Genomic DNA, 14,410 nt, shown 5'->3' with positions numbered 1-14,410 from the left:
TCTGGGTACCAGATTTGAGGTGTTACATATTATTTATAAGATGTGAAAAAATTAACAATTCAATTGAACAAAATAGTGTTCAGTAATCTTAACTTCTTCATTAAAACTGACAACAAATTTTTCAAAAAGATAATAGCTTTATTTGTAACTCTATAAACATATGAAGCAACATCATATTTGTTAAATAGAATTATAAAATCCATAACAAGTTCATGTTTGTTTACCACAGTTTCAATAACCAAATGTTAGTTTTACAATTCAAAATAATATTCGCTACTAAAAAAGGTTTTCTCTTTCTAAAAAGGATATTTTCTGACCACTCTCTACACATCTTTTTCCATTCATGAACACTTTAACAACAACAGTACCTTCATTAACTAATGTTAACACAGTCGATTCCCCCAAAACCATTGGATACCATAATTAATATTATTTGTCACACCTCTCAAGCTTTTAACATACCAAATCTCGAACCCATAAAGTAAATTAATGAAAATTCCCCTGAACCTAGTTTCAAATTGAAACTAACGTACAATAAATCCTCAATCCACTAGAGTCAACCTTACTTAAATCCCCAGAAACACCTCCTAACTCACTTATGATCGAGGAGGAAACTAGCAAGCTAATCAATGGCATCAGGGCTATCAAACTTAAATTAAAGGATGAGGATCAATTATATACCCCTTGGATCTTCTCACTTCTTATTAAGTTGACTGGAAAATGTATTGTCTATCACTACCTCAAATCAAAAATACAAGAACAATGGAAGCTCATGAAAAGTTTTCCTTAAATGGACCTGGGATCAGATTATTTCATAGTTAAGTTATCCAATAAAGAAATTATGAATAGTGTTCTTCAAGATGGGCCCTGGTTTATATATGGATATTACTTATCAATAAAGCGATGGGAACCCCATTTCAAACTAGAGAAAGCAAAACAAATCCACTCGGCAATCTAGGTCTGACTACCACACTTACCCACTAAATTTTACGATGGTCATCTCCTTACAAATATTGGTGGGGTGATTGGTACACTGCTAAAAGTTGATTCTTGTACTAGCTCTATGCTTCATGGAAGACATGCTAGACTATGCAAGGAAGTCCCATTAGATGAACTAGTGACGTCATTCATTAAAATTGGTTCACATATTCAACAAATTACTTACGAGAGAGGGGATTTTTTTGCAAGAATCGTGGAAGGTTTGGTCATACCTGACCTAAATATCCCTACCCAATCAAGAAAGTTGGAGATAGTGCAAGAACGGAGGCTAGAATGAATCAATAAACCAACTCTGCACTAGCACCATCCATCAAGGAATCACAAATAATTATTTTTAACCAAAAAAGTAAGGTAAATCACACCGGCAACTCTCAGATATCAGACTCACATCAAAGAAAAATTTTGCTAGGTATTAACATCAAAATATACTCAACGAAATTAGATAAATTTGTTCCTTCATCTCAACTTCCTCAAGAAACTAGTAAAATAATCACTGATCAATCTTCCTCGTCTCCAATTAAATCTGCAAACATGTATCAGTCAAAAGATAGATCGAATATTAAGGATAATATGTATATCAATAATTCTAGTACTACTAATATCATTACTGAAACTAATAAATTCAAATATTTTGTCCAAGGTGGAGGACACCCACATTGAGTCGCCTGCACATCCTCTGAGCCAATCCAAAAGGATTACTAACTCCAAAAAGCCTATTTTATATCCCATGCTAGTGGTGTTACAGATGAGGTATCATGTGACCTCTAGAAAGAGGACACGTATTAGGAACGTGTCCCATAATACTCTTTCTCCAAGTAAAAAATATACAAATTTACAGTTGGATGACTACAACTGCTACGTAGATGCTATCCAACTCACCTCTACTAATTGCTTCTCACACATGGCAGTTTTCTCAAACCAAGTGGACAATATGGACTGCCAAGTGTCCATGTAGAGATAAGAACATACTTATACTCCAAATCCTGCTTCTGATTTTAAATTTTCAAATTCAGCCAATCCCCAATAATATAAATCCACAAGCAGAGATTTGCAATTATCAAAACAAACCCCTTACTCCTCCTTTTTAATTTCCCAAGATACTTATAATAATGCTATACTCACTATTTTCTCTAAACAGGAGAAAATACCCATAATTTAACTCTCATCAAACTACCTTTGTTACACCCCAACTTAAGATAAGAAGTCCTACATCGACAATATAAATGAGAGATGCTGGGTATATAAGTAAGCAAGCCTTACTCCCCAATGACGTGTTTTAAAGTTTTGTAGGTCTAGGATCAGAGCGGACAATATCGCTAGTGGGCTGGGCTAAAGGATCTCTTAGGCCTTCGTAGTTCGGGATGCCTATCGTGGTTAGGGCCTCAGCTTATAGGTCGTGACTAAAATGGTATCAGATCCACTCCAGTGTCAGCGTTGTTAATGTGGGCCAAAGTTTAAACTGAGTTTAGGAAAATTGCAATAAGGCGGGGAAAACCTCATTCCTGAGTCTAGGCAAACCCTATTTAATGGGGCAAACCTTAACGAAGACGCTGAGTCCATAAGAAGGAATGTAGTAATATCCCAACTTAGGATAATGAGTCCCACATCGGCAAAATGCAGGAGAGATTCTAGGTATATAAGTAAGCAAGTCTTACTCCCTAGTTATGCATTTTAAAGTCATACGGGTCTAGGCTTAGAGCGGACAATATCACTAGTGGGCTGGGCTAAGGGGTCTCTTGGGCCATCGTGGTTTGGTATGCCCGGCGCGGCCAGGGCCTTAGCTCAGGTCATGATAACTTTCCATCTTTCACCATGAAAAACAACCTTCTTAACCTTTATAATAGGTGGTCAAGCACCAGTAGTGTTCGAAACCCAAACAGTCCATCCTCTTCACAGGATGCAATCTTGGATAGAACATGCACTAAGAGACAAAGCAAAATTCTTTATAATGGATATAAATGGATTGAAAACCATAATCATCATACAAAACCCAAATTTTCTCACCTAACTCATAACAGGGGGTATGAAACTAGCTATAGGTTTCTTCATGTATCACCAGTGGATGGAGAATATGCTGAATTTATTGGTGCCATCGACTACTTTGGCTTTGATTCTCATTCTATGACCCCAATGGAATTTGACCCATATTTATATCCCACTACTAAACTAATACCCTCTCATCCAACTTCTCTTTTACACTCCTCAAAAAGCTATTGATCAAAATCCCCTCTTTTTTCCATGGATCCAATTCCACTGCATGCACCAGATCCACCAGTCCCAGTCTAAGTTCCATCTCCACCACCCCCTGTTCTAGTATAAGTCCCAGTGCATGTCCATGCTGACATGCCACCGCCACCACCCCTCTTCAAAAACTAGAGACCGATAGAAAGATGCTAGGGGATTCTTCACAAAAATATCTTATATCTGGCATGCCTCACTCATGGTCTTAACAGAGAAGTAGGATAAAAAATACATCCACTTATTCCCCAGATCCTGGGAAAAGACATCATTTCCACCCCACACTATACAAAAAATGTCGAAGCGACACCTAAACTGTATTAGTGACCTATTACACACCTTAACTATATAAAAGTGATATTATTACCTCCTTGCGACCCCCATTCTATGGCGTGTATGTTACACTTATTTTAGGTGCGTCTATCTATTAAATAACAAAAGTAAACGGCTAAAAACATTAAGGTAAAAGGCATCGTTTCCACCCCAAACTATAGTCGAAAATTTGAATCCACACCTAAACTATATAAGCGACCTATTACACACCTTAACTATAAAAAAGTGATACTTTTTACTCCCTAGATATAACGTGGAAAATACATAATTATTTAAATAAAAATTGGCACGTTTAAATTAAAAATTAATGCAAAATAAATTTAAAAAATTAAAATACTCCTCCCCCAACCCCCAGCATCCTTCTCCCCACCCCCATCCCTAAACAATCATCTTTTTCATCATTCCCCAACCCCAAACCATCATCTTCTTTATCACCCCCACCCCAAAACTCCAAACCCAACCCCAAACCATCTGCTTCTTCATCACCCCCACCCCAACCAACACAGCTTATTCATCACCCCACCTCCAAATTCTAACCCCATCCCCAAATAACACAATTCATCCTCCACCTTCATCGAATCAATGTTAACTTTAGAATGAACAAAATCAAATTGTATTTGATGTTTAAACGGAAAAAATCAAATTTATAAAAAAAAAAATATAAAATTTTGTAGCAAGGATGTTTTCTAGTGAATTCTCGTCCAAAAAGTTGGATTCATCATGGACTTTCTCCTCTCTATTTGTTAATTATTAATCCATCCAAAAATGTAGCTTGCTACCATATTAGTTTTTTTTTAAATTATAGCTGAAAAACAACTAAAAAAAGTATGGAAATGTGTTGGTCATTACCATTTAAAACACAAAGGCCAACAGTCGAGTGGCCATTTTTTGAAATAATAATGGCCATTATAGCTGAAATTTTTTTTATTTTTTTAAGATAAGACAATGGGTTATGAATGAAGAACAATGTTAGAAGAAATTAATTGTTATGGTAATTTTGTTGGTAGGACAAAGTTTATGGGGGTGAATATGGTGTAATGGAGGTAATAGAGGCTTTGGACATTGACAGCAATGGAGGTTTTAGACATTGAAGAAGAAGAGAAAAAATTAAATTAAAAAGAAAAAAAGAAAAATTATGAAAATAATAAATTTATTATTTTTTTGAATTATGCCGATGTGGTGCTGACGTGACAACGCGTGTAAAACACCACACACGTGGTGTAATGCTTGACAGGGTGTAAAAAGTATCACTTTTTTATAGTTAAGGTGAGAAATAGGTCACTTATATAGTTTAGGTATGGATTCGACTTTTTAGCTATAGTTTGGGGTGAAAACGATGCCTTTTTCCTTATTTTTTCAGATTATGCTGATGTGGCAGCGCGTGTAAAATGCCACACCACATGCAAGTGATGTAATGTCTGACAGGATGTAAAAAGTATCACTTTTTGTAGTTAAGGTGTTTAATAGGTCACTTATATAGTTTAGGTGTGGATTCGACTTTTCGACTATAGTTTGGGGTGAAAACAATGCCTTTACCCCCCAGATCCCTGATGAAGTGTTCGATTGAGCTTCCACTAATTATGAATAAGGACTTGGCCATATATGCAATGGTGTTGATACCAACACGACGCCGAATTCGCTTCTTTATTAAGGATGGAAATGTCGTTGTTGATCCTCCTCCTCACTCACTAATGGTAAATTCTTCAAGCTTTGTTGTTTGGAACATACGTGGTGGTCATAACCCTAACATTAGGCATAATTTTAAAGAACTTCTTAATACTCATAATCCTTGAATGTTTTCCCTCTTGGAAACTCAAATGACTAGTTACCTGCTATTAAGGAAGAATTTAGGTTTGATGAATAATTTGAGGATCCAGCCGTAAGAAAATCGGGTGGTTATTGTTATCCTATGGACCACAAACTATGTCACAGTTAATCGTATTAGGTAAACCAACCAGGAGCTACATGGAATGATTAAGGTATGTCCTATCCAAGAAAATTGGTGCTTAAGTGTTATTTATGAAAGTACTAAGTTAGTGTAGAGACAAGTTCAGGAAAGTCTTAGATCTATGAGTCACCTATTAAATACACATAAGTTAAACACTGAGTGTTGGTTTGTAACCGGTGACTTTAATGAAATTCTTAGTCAATGGGATAAATGGGAAGGAAACCCTATCAATGCTTGTCGTAGCTCCAAATTTTTAAGTTGTATCAATCAACGTAGGTTTATTGATTTAGGCTTCAAAGGGAGTCTTTTCACCTAGTCCAACCATAGAAAAAATTATAAATCTTAGTCTTGAAAAGAATAGATCGATGTTTCACTAATGATAGTCAGTTAAACTACTACCCTAATGTTTCTATCACCCATCTCCCAAAAACTCGCTCTGACCATCCTCCGATCCTAATTAAGCTTATTTATTCTATTAACATTCCTAGAGTTAAGCATTTTAAATTAGAGAGTTTTTGGCTGAAACATCCTGAATTTAAGTATGTTATACAAAAAAGTTGGCAGGATAGAGATCTCTTGAGGGCAACTTAGTGTTTTAGAGATAGTGTTACCTTCTAGAGCAACAATTTATTTGAAGACATTTTTTTGAAAAAAAAAAGGGGTTTTAGCTAGAATTCAAGGTTTACAACAATCCTTAAGATATACCCATAGTATTTACCTTTAAAATTTAGAGCGTAATCTTGTTAAGGATTATAGAAGTATCTTTAGAACGGAAGAAGACTATTGGAAGATTCATTGTAGAATTAATTGGCTAAGTGAAGGAGACACTAATACTAGGTTCTTTCACCTTTTAGTTATTAATCGAAGAAGAAGGAATCAAATTATATTTTTTAAGGATGATCATGACAATTAGAATGAAGACCATAGTCAACTTACACCACTGGCCAACTTTGCCTTATTTAAAGGATACCAGAAATACTACTAAGAGTTTTTATAGGGTAGACTTGTACTCTCTAGATAAAATGTTCCACCCTCAAGAGGTTGTTCAAGCAATCTATTTTTCAAACCTTACAAAGCTCTGGGGCCCGATGGTATTCATCCATGTTTTTACCAGACTTATTGGAATATAATAGAAGATTTAGTGGTTGTTTTTTGTAAAGAAGTTTTTGAGACTCTACCCATTCCCCCTCCCCTTAATGATACGTTGGTCTGCCTTATCCCTAAAGTTAAGAATGCTAATCAGCTTAAAAACTTTCATCCTATCAGCCTTTGTAATACCATTTACAAAGTTATCACTAAATAATTGCAAACTGTATTAAACCCTTCTTGAACACTCTTATTGGTCCCCAATAAAGTAGCTTTCTTAAAGGTAGATGGGCTAGTGATAATGATATTCTAGTTCAAGAATCTTTTCTTAAAATCTTAAATATTAAAAACACCAAGGGTAGTGATCTTAAATATTGACCTTTAAAAGGCTTTTGACCGTATTGAGTAGTCCTTTGTTTATCGTACTGTTACTTTCTTTAAATTTCCTCCCTGAATTACTAAGATTATTATGTCTTGTCTTAGTACTTAATAACATATCCATCTTGGTCAATAGGTGTAGGACTGCTTACTCCCTCCCTCCCCTGGGGCATTAGACAAGGTGATTTTATATCCCCGTATATATTTATTCTTTGTATGGAATTGCTCTCAAACTATATTAATCATCAAGTTGGTCTGCTTAAATAGGACCTAATTTATTTATCAAAGAAGAGGTGTCCTCTATCCCTTTTATTTTATGCGGATGACCTGACCTTATTAGCCAAAGCTAATTCTAAAACTATTCATAATATTCACTAGGTTCTATCTAGTTTTTGAAGTTTTTTTTCAAAATGTTGTAATGATAATACACAGAGTCTTATACACCAACTTTAAAAATTATATCCTCGAAAAAATTTGGGAGATATTTAGGGTTCCCTAGGCTTCAAAATAACCCTAAAGTGAAGGACTTCCAGTATATTTTGGATAATCTTTTTAGATAACCTCCATAGCAAACTTTCAGCTTGAAAAATAAATTTTCTTAGTCAATCGGGGCGTGTTATACTCATTAAATCTATGTTGAATGTCATCCCAACTCACTCAATGCAGTACTTTGTTCTCACCAAGAAAACTTGTGAAGAAATTGATAAGATTCAATGAGATTTTCTTGGGGTCTTCCATCCAGAAAAGTAAGCTCCACTATATCAATTGGAATACTGTTACGAAGCCTAAAAATGAAGGGAGTTTAGGGATGTGTAAGGTTGAGAATAAGAATTTATCTTTAATCACGAGCCTATCATGGAGACATTTTTGCAAATTTTAAGCTTTTTAGGCTACTACTCTCTTAAAATATAATAATACTAATGGTAGGTCAAAAACCTCCATTAGTTGAAAAATATTTTGAAGGGGGTCAAATCTATACTAAGGGTACTGCTTGGGCACCAGGAAATGGTCAAGAAATTGACTTTTGGAACTTCAGTTGGATCCTTAATAGTCCTCTCATTAGAATTCTCGTTCAAATTCCTCTAAATAAAAATGACATGCACTAACTCTTGCTAAATTTTTGGATAATAATAAATGGAACTAGGATATCTGATAGGATATTATTACCAAGGCCTCTATTGTTAAGGTTCACCAGTCACATCTCATGTTCAATAGTTGAAATGACCTAGGTTCTAGTCCTTAGAAAATTTCCTAGATTTTTGACTCAATGGATACTATACAACTTAGGGTACCAGTCGTATGATAGGTAAGATTGGTATGCTCTGGTCGTATTCTAATCAGTGTTGGTTGGTGGGTTGGATTGATTTCTGGAATGGTTACAACTTGGGTAGGTACAAGTTATATGGTAGTTGACGGGTCGTATGGTTGGGTTTTTCTTTACTTAATATGAAACTTAGTAAAATAACATAGATCTGAGTACGAGTGGCTCAACATAGGTCATGAGATAGGGTATGAGTCATATTATCCAACTTGTATGTTGGACAGTGTCCACCCCTCTTGGTTTTATTATGGGTACAGTTTAAGGGTACAAGTCGTACCCTTGGATATGGTTTGGTTTACATGGTCGTATGTTGACTAGTGTGGGGGTCTAAGGGAGGACCAAGGTACGGGTAAGGGTACCACTTATACCCTAAGGTACGGATGGTATGGTGGAGTCGTACCCTCCTACGGGATTTTTATACAGTTTAAATTGGGGGGTAATCTGGACATTTCCCCTTATAACTCCTCTGGACCCCACATATTATATCATACTTGGGACATCATTCACCCTATTATTATAATCTAAAACAATTAGAAACACTCTCTAAGGCTCTTGGTAAAGGAAGGCTAGGGTTTTATCTAGAGGATCAATTTGGGGCATGTACGGGTGATTTCTCTCCATCATCTTGATAATCTAAGGCAAGATGCTTCTCCTTAATTGTTATTTCCAACTAAAGTTATGTTTTATACAATATTTTCATGGTATGATTATTATATGGTGTTTCCAAATATATGTTGGGGTTTTTGTATTAAATGTATAGTTATGGGTTTCTCATGTATTAATTATGTTTTTACATGTTTTAATGGTGGTTTGGACAATTGGTATAGGAACGGTTAATTGGTAATAGGATTTTATTTTGGAAACACTATATCCCTAACATGTTTGATAAAATGCCTATGATAAGGCTTTTACTATATTATTGGACTTTAATGAAACTATTGCATGGCATAGTTTGGTAATGGAACCCTAAATGGTATAAATAGTTTAAATGGTTTGGAATGGTTAAAATGATAAGGTTTGGTGGTCATGGTCATAGTTAATTAAACTTCATTGTGGGGTACAAGGAAATCCCCCAAGTAAACATGTTAATGAATATCTCGTGGGGTATATGATTCCCCCAAGAAAACTTAATAATGGAACACTTGTGGGGTACACAAGACTCTCCTAAGTTAACTTTATAATGAATTTATGGGTACATGGGAATCCCTTTTACATAAAAAGATTGGCTAAGGACATTGTTTACAAGTTATAGTCGGTATGATGATACCACTACTCATAGCCTTGGTTATAATAATGGTGTAATAGTTTGGTTGGATGTTAATGGTTTTAATTGGGCAATAATGGTGGCGAGTGATAGCTAATCGTGAAGGTGCGAGTCCAATGGATGGACACTGGAAACTCATGTTTGCTGATATGAGGGTTGGCCATAGTGACCATATATGATACTATGAGGTACATAGGAATCCTTTAAGTACACTGTACAAATGTATCAAGGAGAGAGAAGGCTACTTAAGAATCCCTTACACTTATGATATCTCTGATTCATGCGGCTACATGCATCAGGGCCCGTTCAGGGGGTTACACTGAACCCATATAGCCTGTGGGTTGTGCTAGGATAGTCTACACATACCTAGGTTAATGGTGTTAAATGCATGCTGAACCTAATTCCCTTTCTCGGCATGGTTTGTACATATATGTATGTATGGATGTGTGTGCATAGTTGGTTTACTCGGTTTTAAAGATTGCCATAACTTTTTCCTTATCCTGAGTACTTGCTAGCATTCACCTGCTAACCTAACCTCGGGCAATTGTATCCCCATGCGATGTAGGAACCGGCCATTCTACTTTAACTGCATAATGATCAGAACTCAGGATCAGCACGGTTGGATTAAAGTGGTGACCCTCTAAAAGGCTCTATTTCATATCATGGACATCTTTTCATATTTTGGTCATTTTATGGATATTGGTTTTGGCTATGATTGGGGGCATATCCCAACCAGATATTATTTTTTTTAGTTAGAGGCTCTTGTAAAATTGTTATGGGTTGGAATGGATGGGATTGGTAGTGGTGTCAGCCTTATATTGGCATTGGTATTGGGGTTGATACCTTTGGATTAAATTTATGAGTGTTCCATCCTCTTATATTATGTTATGGACAGGAATTTAGTTTGGTTATCTTTTTGGTTATTGGCTTATGGCTTTAGTTTGGTAATTGGTTAATGGTTGGGTTTGAACGGCTGGACTCATTTAGGTCGGTCGCGGTTATAAACCTATTCCAGAGTATGGATGCAATTATGCTATCTTGTTATATATTAGGAATTCATCCAACTTAGGGTATACGTTGGTTGGTTGGATTAGTTATCAAGGGTGGTCTCCATTCCTAGTTGGACTTGCAATGCCCATTACGACAAGGCCCCGATTCGGGTCATGTCAAATTTGTATTAGAGCTTTAGGTTCATGGTCAATTGGGAGTCCATAAATCCGTGTCGAGTAGAGTTTCTTTTAGGGGTGTATAGTGTGCCAGACTCATAAGGAAGAGGCTACAAAGCATTTAGAAATATTTCTCTTTCTTAGTATCATCTTTCAAGTTGCAAGGTCTAAGGTCCTTTCTAATTCCTATTTTTTTACTTTTCAAAACATGACTCGATGATATAGGATGCAAGGTAACTTTTCTATCCCAACTAGGGATAATGTTGAAGGGACACGTACTACTCAGGGGATCTATACTCGATCTAGGGGTCCAGTCCCTGATGTTTCTGGAGTTCCACCGGTTGCTACTAGTCCTCCTTAGGATGAGTTGACTAATGTAAAATTTCATCAATTGATTTATGTTATTTCTCAGTTAGTTGTTTCTCAAACTAAGCAGGGTGCATCTGGTGTTTCATCTATTGAGGCCACAAGGGTTGGCTAGTTTATGAAGATAAATCCTATTACTTTTACTAGTATGAAAGTGGAGGAGGATCCTCAGGGTTTTATGGATGAAATGGAGAAAATCTTTAAGGTGATGTAGGCCACAAATATGGAAGGGGTGAATTTTGCTACTTATTAACTAAAAGATGTGGTGTACTAATGGTACAAGTAATGGGATGAGGCAAGGGTAATGTTGAGGAGTTATTATTGTGGGAGACTTTCTCCAATGCTTTTCTGAACTGCTTAATTCCTCAGAAAATAAGAAAAGCAAAAGTGGAGGAGTTTATTAGTCTAAGGCAAGAAAAGATGTCGATCAAGGAATATGCTTTGAAGTTTCATCAGTTGTTGAGGTCTGCTCTAGAATTGGTGGTTGATATATGGGCTAGGATGAGGAAATTTACCTCAGGTTTGTCTCGGGGGTTGATCCTTAAAAGTAAGACTGCATTGTTGATCAAAGACATAAATATCTCTAGGTTGATTGTTCATATACAATAGGTGGAGAAAGAAATAAGAAAGCAGGTTAACTTTGGGGAAAGGCAGGGTAAGAAGTTAAGGTCATTTGAACAGGCTGGTGCTCAACATAAAGGTGGTCGGGATGGTGGTAACTAGCTAAAGAAGAAGTAGGGGAGTTCTGGTTCCTTATCTACAGCCAGTGCTCCTTACCTGAAATAGTCGGGTAATAGGCATTAGTAGGGTGGTGATAATTTTCAGGCACAGGGTGCCCAATCTCAAGAAAGTGGGGCTTAGTCGGCCTCATCATGCCCTCTTTGCCAATTTTGTGGTAGGTTGCATAGGGTTTTCTATGATGAAGGGAGAATAGATATTTCAAATATGGTCAGTTAGGACATATACTTAGGAACTGTCTAATCGGTAAGGGTGCTTCAGGAGTGAGTAAGGCTATGGCAAAGAGTGCTACTTCTGAATGAGTTTCTGCCCCTGGTACCAGCATAGGTCGGAATAGGTTATATTCTCTTGCTACTTGGCAGGAATCTGAGGCATCGCCTGATATCATGACTGGTATGTTACAACTCTTTTCTCGTGATGTGTATTGCTTGCTTAATACAAGGTCCACTCTTTTTTATATGACCTTATATATGGTTGTGTATTTTGGTTTTGACCCTGAGGTTATTTTGGATCTTTTTTTTATTTCGACCCTGGTCGGTGACTCTGTGATTGCTAAAAGGGTCTATTAGTGGTGTGTGGTATCTGTTGGTAGTAGGGAAACTTTGGTGGATTTGTTTGAAACTAGATATGGTGGATTTTGATGTTATTCTGGGGATGGATTGGTTATACTTTTGTTACACGTCCTTAGATTATCGGAACCGTAAGGTTATCTATAAGTTTCTAGTAAACCAGATATTGAGTGGGAGGGTGGTTCCCTATCTCCTTAGGAGAGGTTTATTTCTTATCTTAGAGCTTGGAGGTTAATCTCTAAAGGTTGTCTCATCATCTAGTCCGGGTTAAAGATTCTAACTCAGAAGGTCTTCTTTTCATTGGGTTTTAGTTGTGAATGAGTTTCCCTGACTTTCTGGATGAACTTCCTGGTGTTCCTTCGGATAGGGAGATTGAGTTTGGTATTGATTTGGTTTTGGACACTCATATAATATCTATTTCTCCTAATAGAATGGCTCCAACTGAGTTGAGGAAACTCAAGGAGCAACTTAAGGATCTTCTGGATAGAGTTTTATCCGTTCTAGTGTATCCCCATGGGGTGCACCAATTTTATTCGTTTGCAAGAAGGATGGTTCCCTTTGAATGTGCATTGACTATAGACAGTTGAATAAGGTATCAGTTAAGAACAAGTATCCTCTTCTAAGGATAGATGACTTGTTTGATCAGTTGCAAGGTGCTAAATTTTTTTCTTAGATTGACCTTAGATCAGGGTATCATCAGCTTAATATTAGGGAGGTGGATATCTCTAAGATGGCTTTTCGAACTCGGTATGGACACTTTAAGTTCTTGGATATGTCATTTGGTTTGACTAATACCCTGACTATATTTATGGATCTAATGAACAGGGTTTTCAAATAGTTTTTAGATCTTTTTATCATTGTGTTCATTAATGACTTTTTGATATATTCTAAAAGCGAGATGGACCATGCTAATTGCCTCCGTGTGGTATTGTAGATATTGAAAGAGCAGCAGTTATATGCCAAATTCTCCAAGTGTAAGTTCTGGTTGAATGCTATAACATTTCTTGGTCATATTATTTCTAGTGAGGGGATTATGGTGTATCCGTAAAAGGTGGCAGTGGTTAAAAAGTAGGCTAGACCCATGACTCCAATCGACATTCAAAGCTTCTTGGGTTTGGTTAGGTATTATGGGAGATTTGTGGAGAGTTTTTCTCGTATAGCGACCCCATTAACTAGGTTAACTCAGAAGAAAGTAAAATTTTTGTGGTCTGGTGATTGTGAGGGAAGTTTTAAGAAGCTTAAGATAAGATAACTTCGGTTTTGATTTTGACTTTTCCTGAAGGCACTGAGGGATTTGTGGTTTATTATGATGTGTCCCAAGTGGGACTTGGTTGCGTTTTGATATAGCATAGGAAGGTGATTGCCTATGCTTCTCGGCAATTGAAAGTACATAAGAGAAACTATATTACTTATGATTTAGAGCTTTTGGCGGTGGTTTTTGCTTTAAAAATCTGGTGATATTATTTATATAGAGTGCGCGTGGACATCTTTTCTGATCATAAGAGTCTACAATGTGTGTTCACTCAGAAGGAGCTAAATTATAGGCAAAGGAGATGGTTGGAGCTTCTCAAGGACTATGATATGAGTCTTCACTACCACCCAGGTAAATATAACATGGTTGCTGATGCTCTTAGCAGGTTATCCATGGGGAGTTTGGATCATGTGAAAAAAGAGAAGTGGGAGTTAGTGAAGGATATTCACCATTTGGCTAATCTTGGGGTCCATCTTCTAGACTCTGGGGATCGTGGTGTGATGGTTTAGGAGGTGGTACGGTCGTCTCTTGGTGTGGAAATCAAGGAAAAGAAAATTCTAGACCCTATCTTGATGAAATCAAGGGTGATGTAGGTGGGAAAAAAGTTATGGTATTTAAGGTTAGTGGTGATAGTACCTTGAGGTATCAAGGGAGGTTATGTGTTCTTTACGTGGATGGTTTGCGTGAAAGGGTATTGGCTGAGGCACTTGAGTTGCGCTATGTTGTTCATCCCAGTTCAACTAAAATGTATC

Source organism: Capsicum annuum, chromosome 6 (genome assembly GCF_002878395.1).
Source record: "Capsicum annuum cultivar UCD-10X-F1 chromosome 6, UCD10Xv1.1, whole genome shotgun sequence".
Lineage (NCBI taxonomy): Eukaryota > Viridiplantae > Streptophyta > Magnoliopsida > Solanales > Solanaceae > Capsicum > Capsicum annuum.
Note: the sequence above shows the minus strand (reverse complement) of the source record.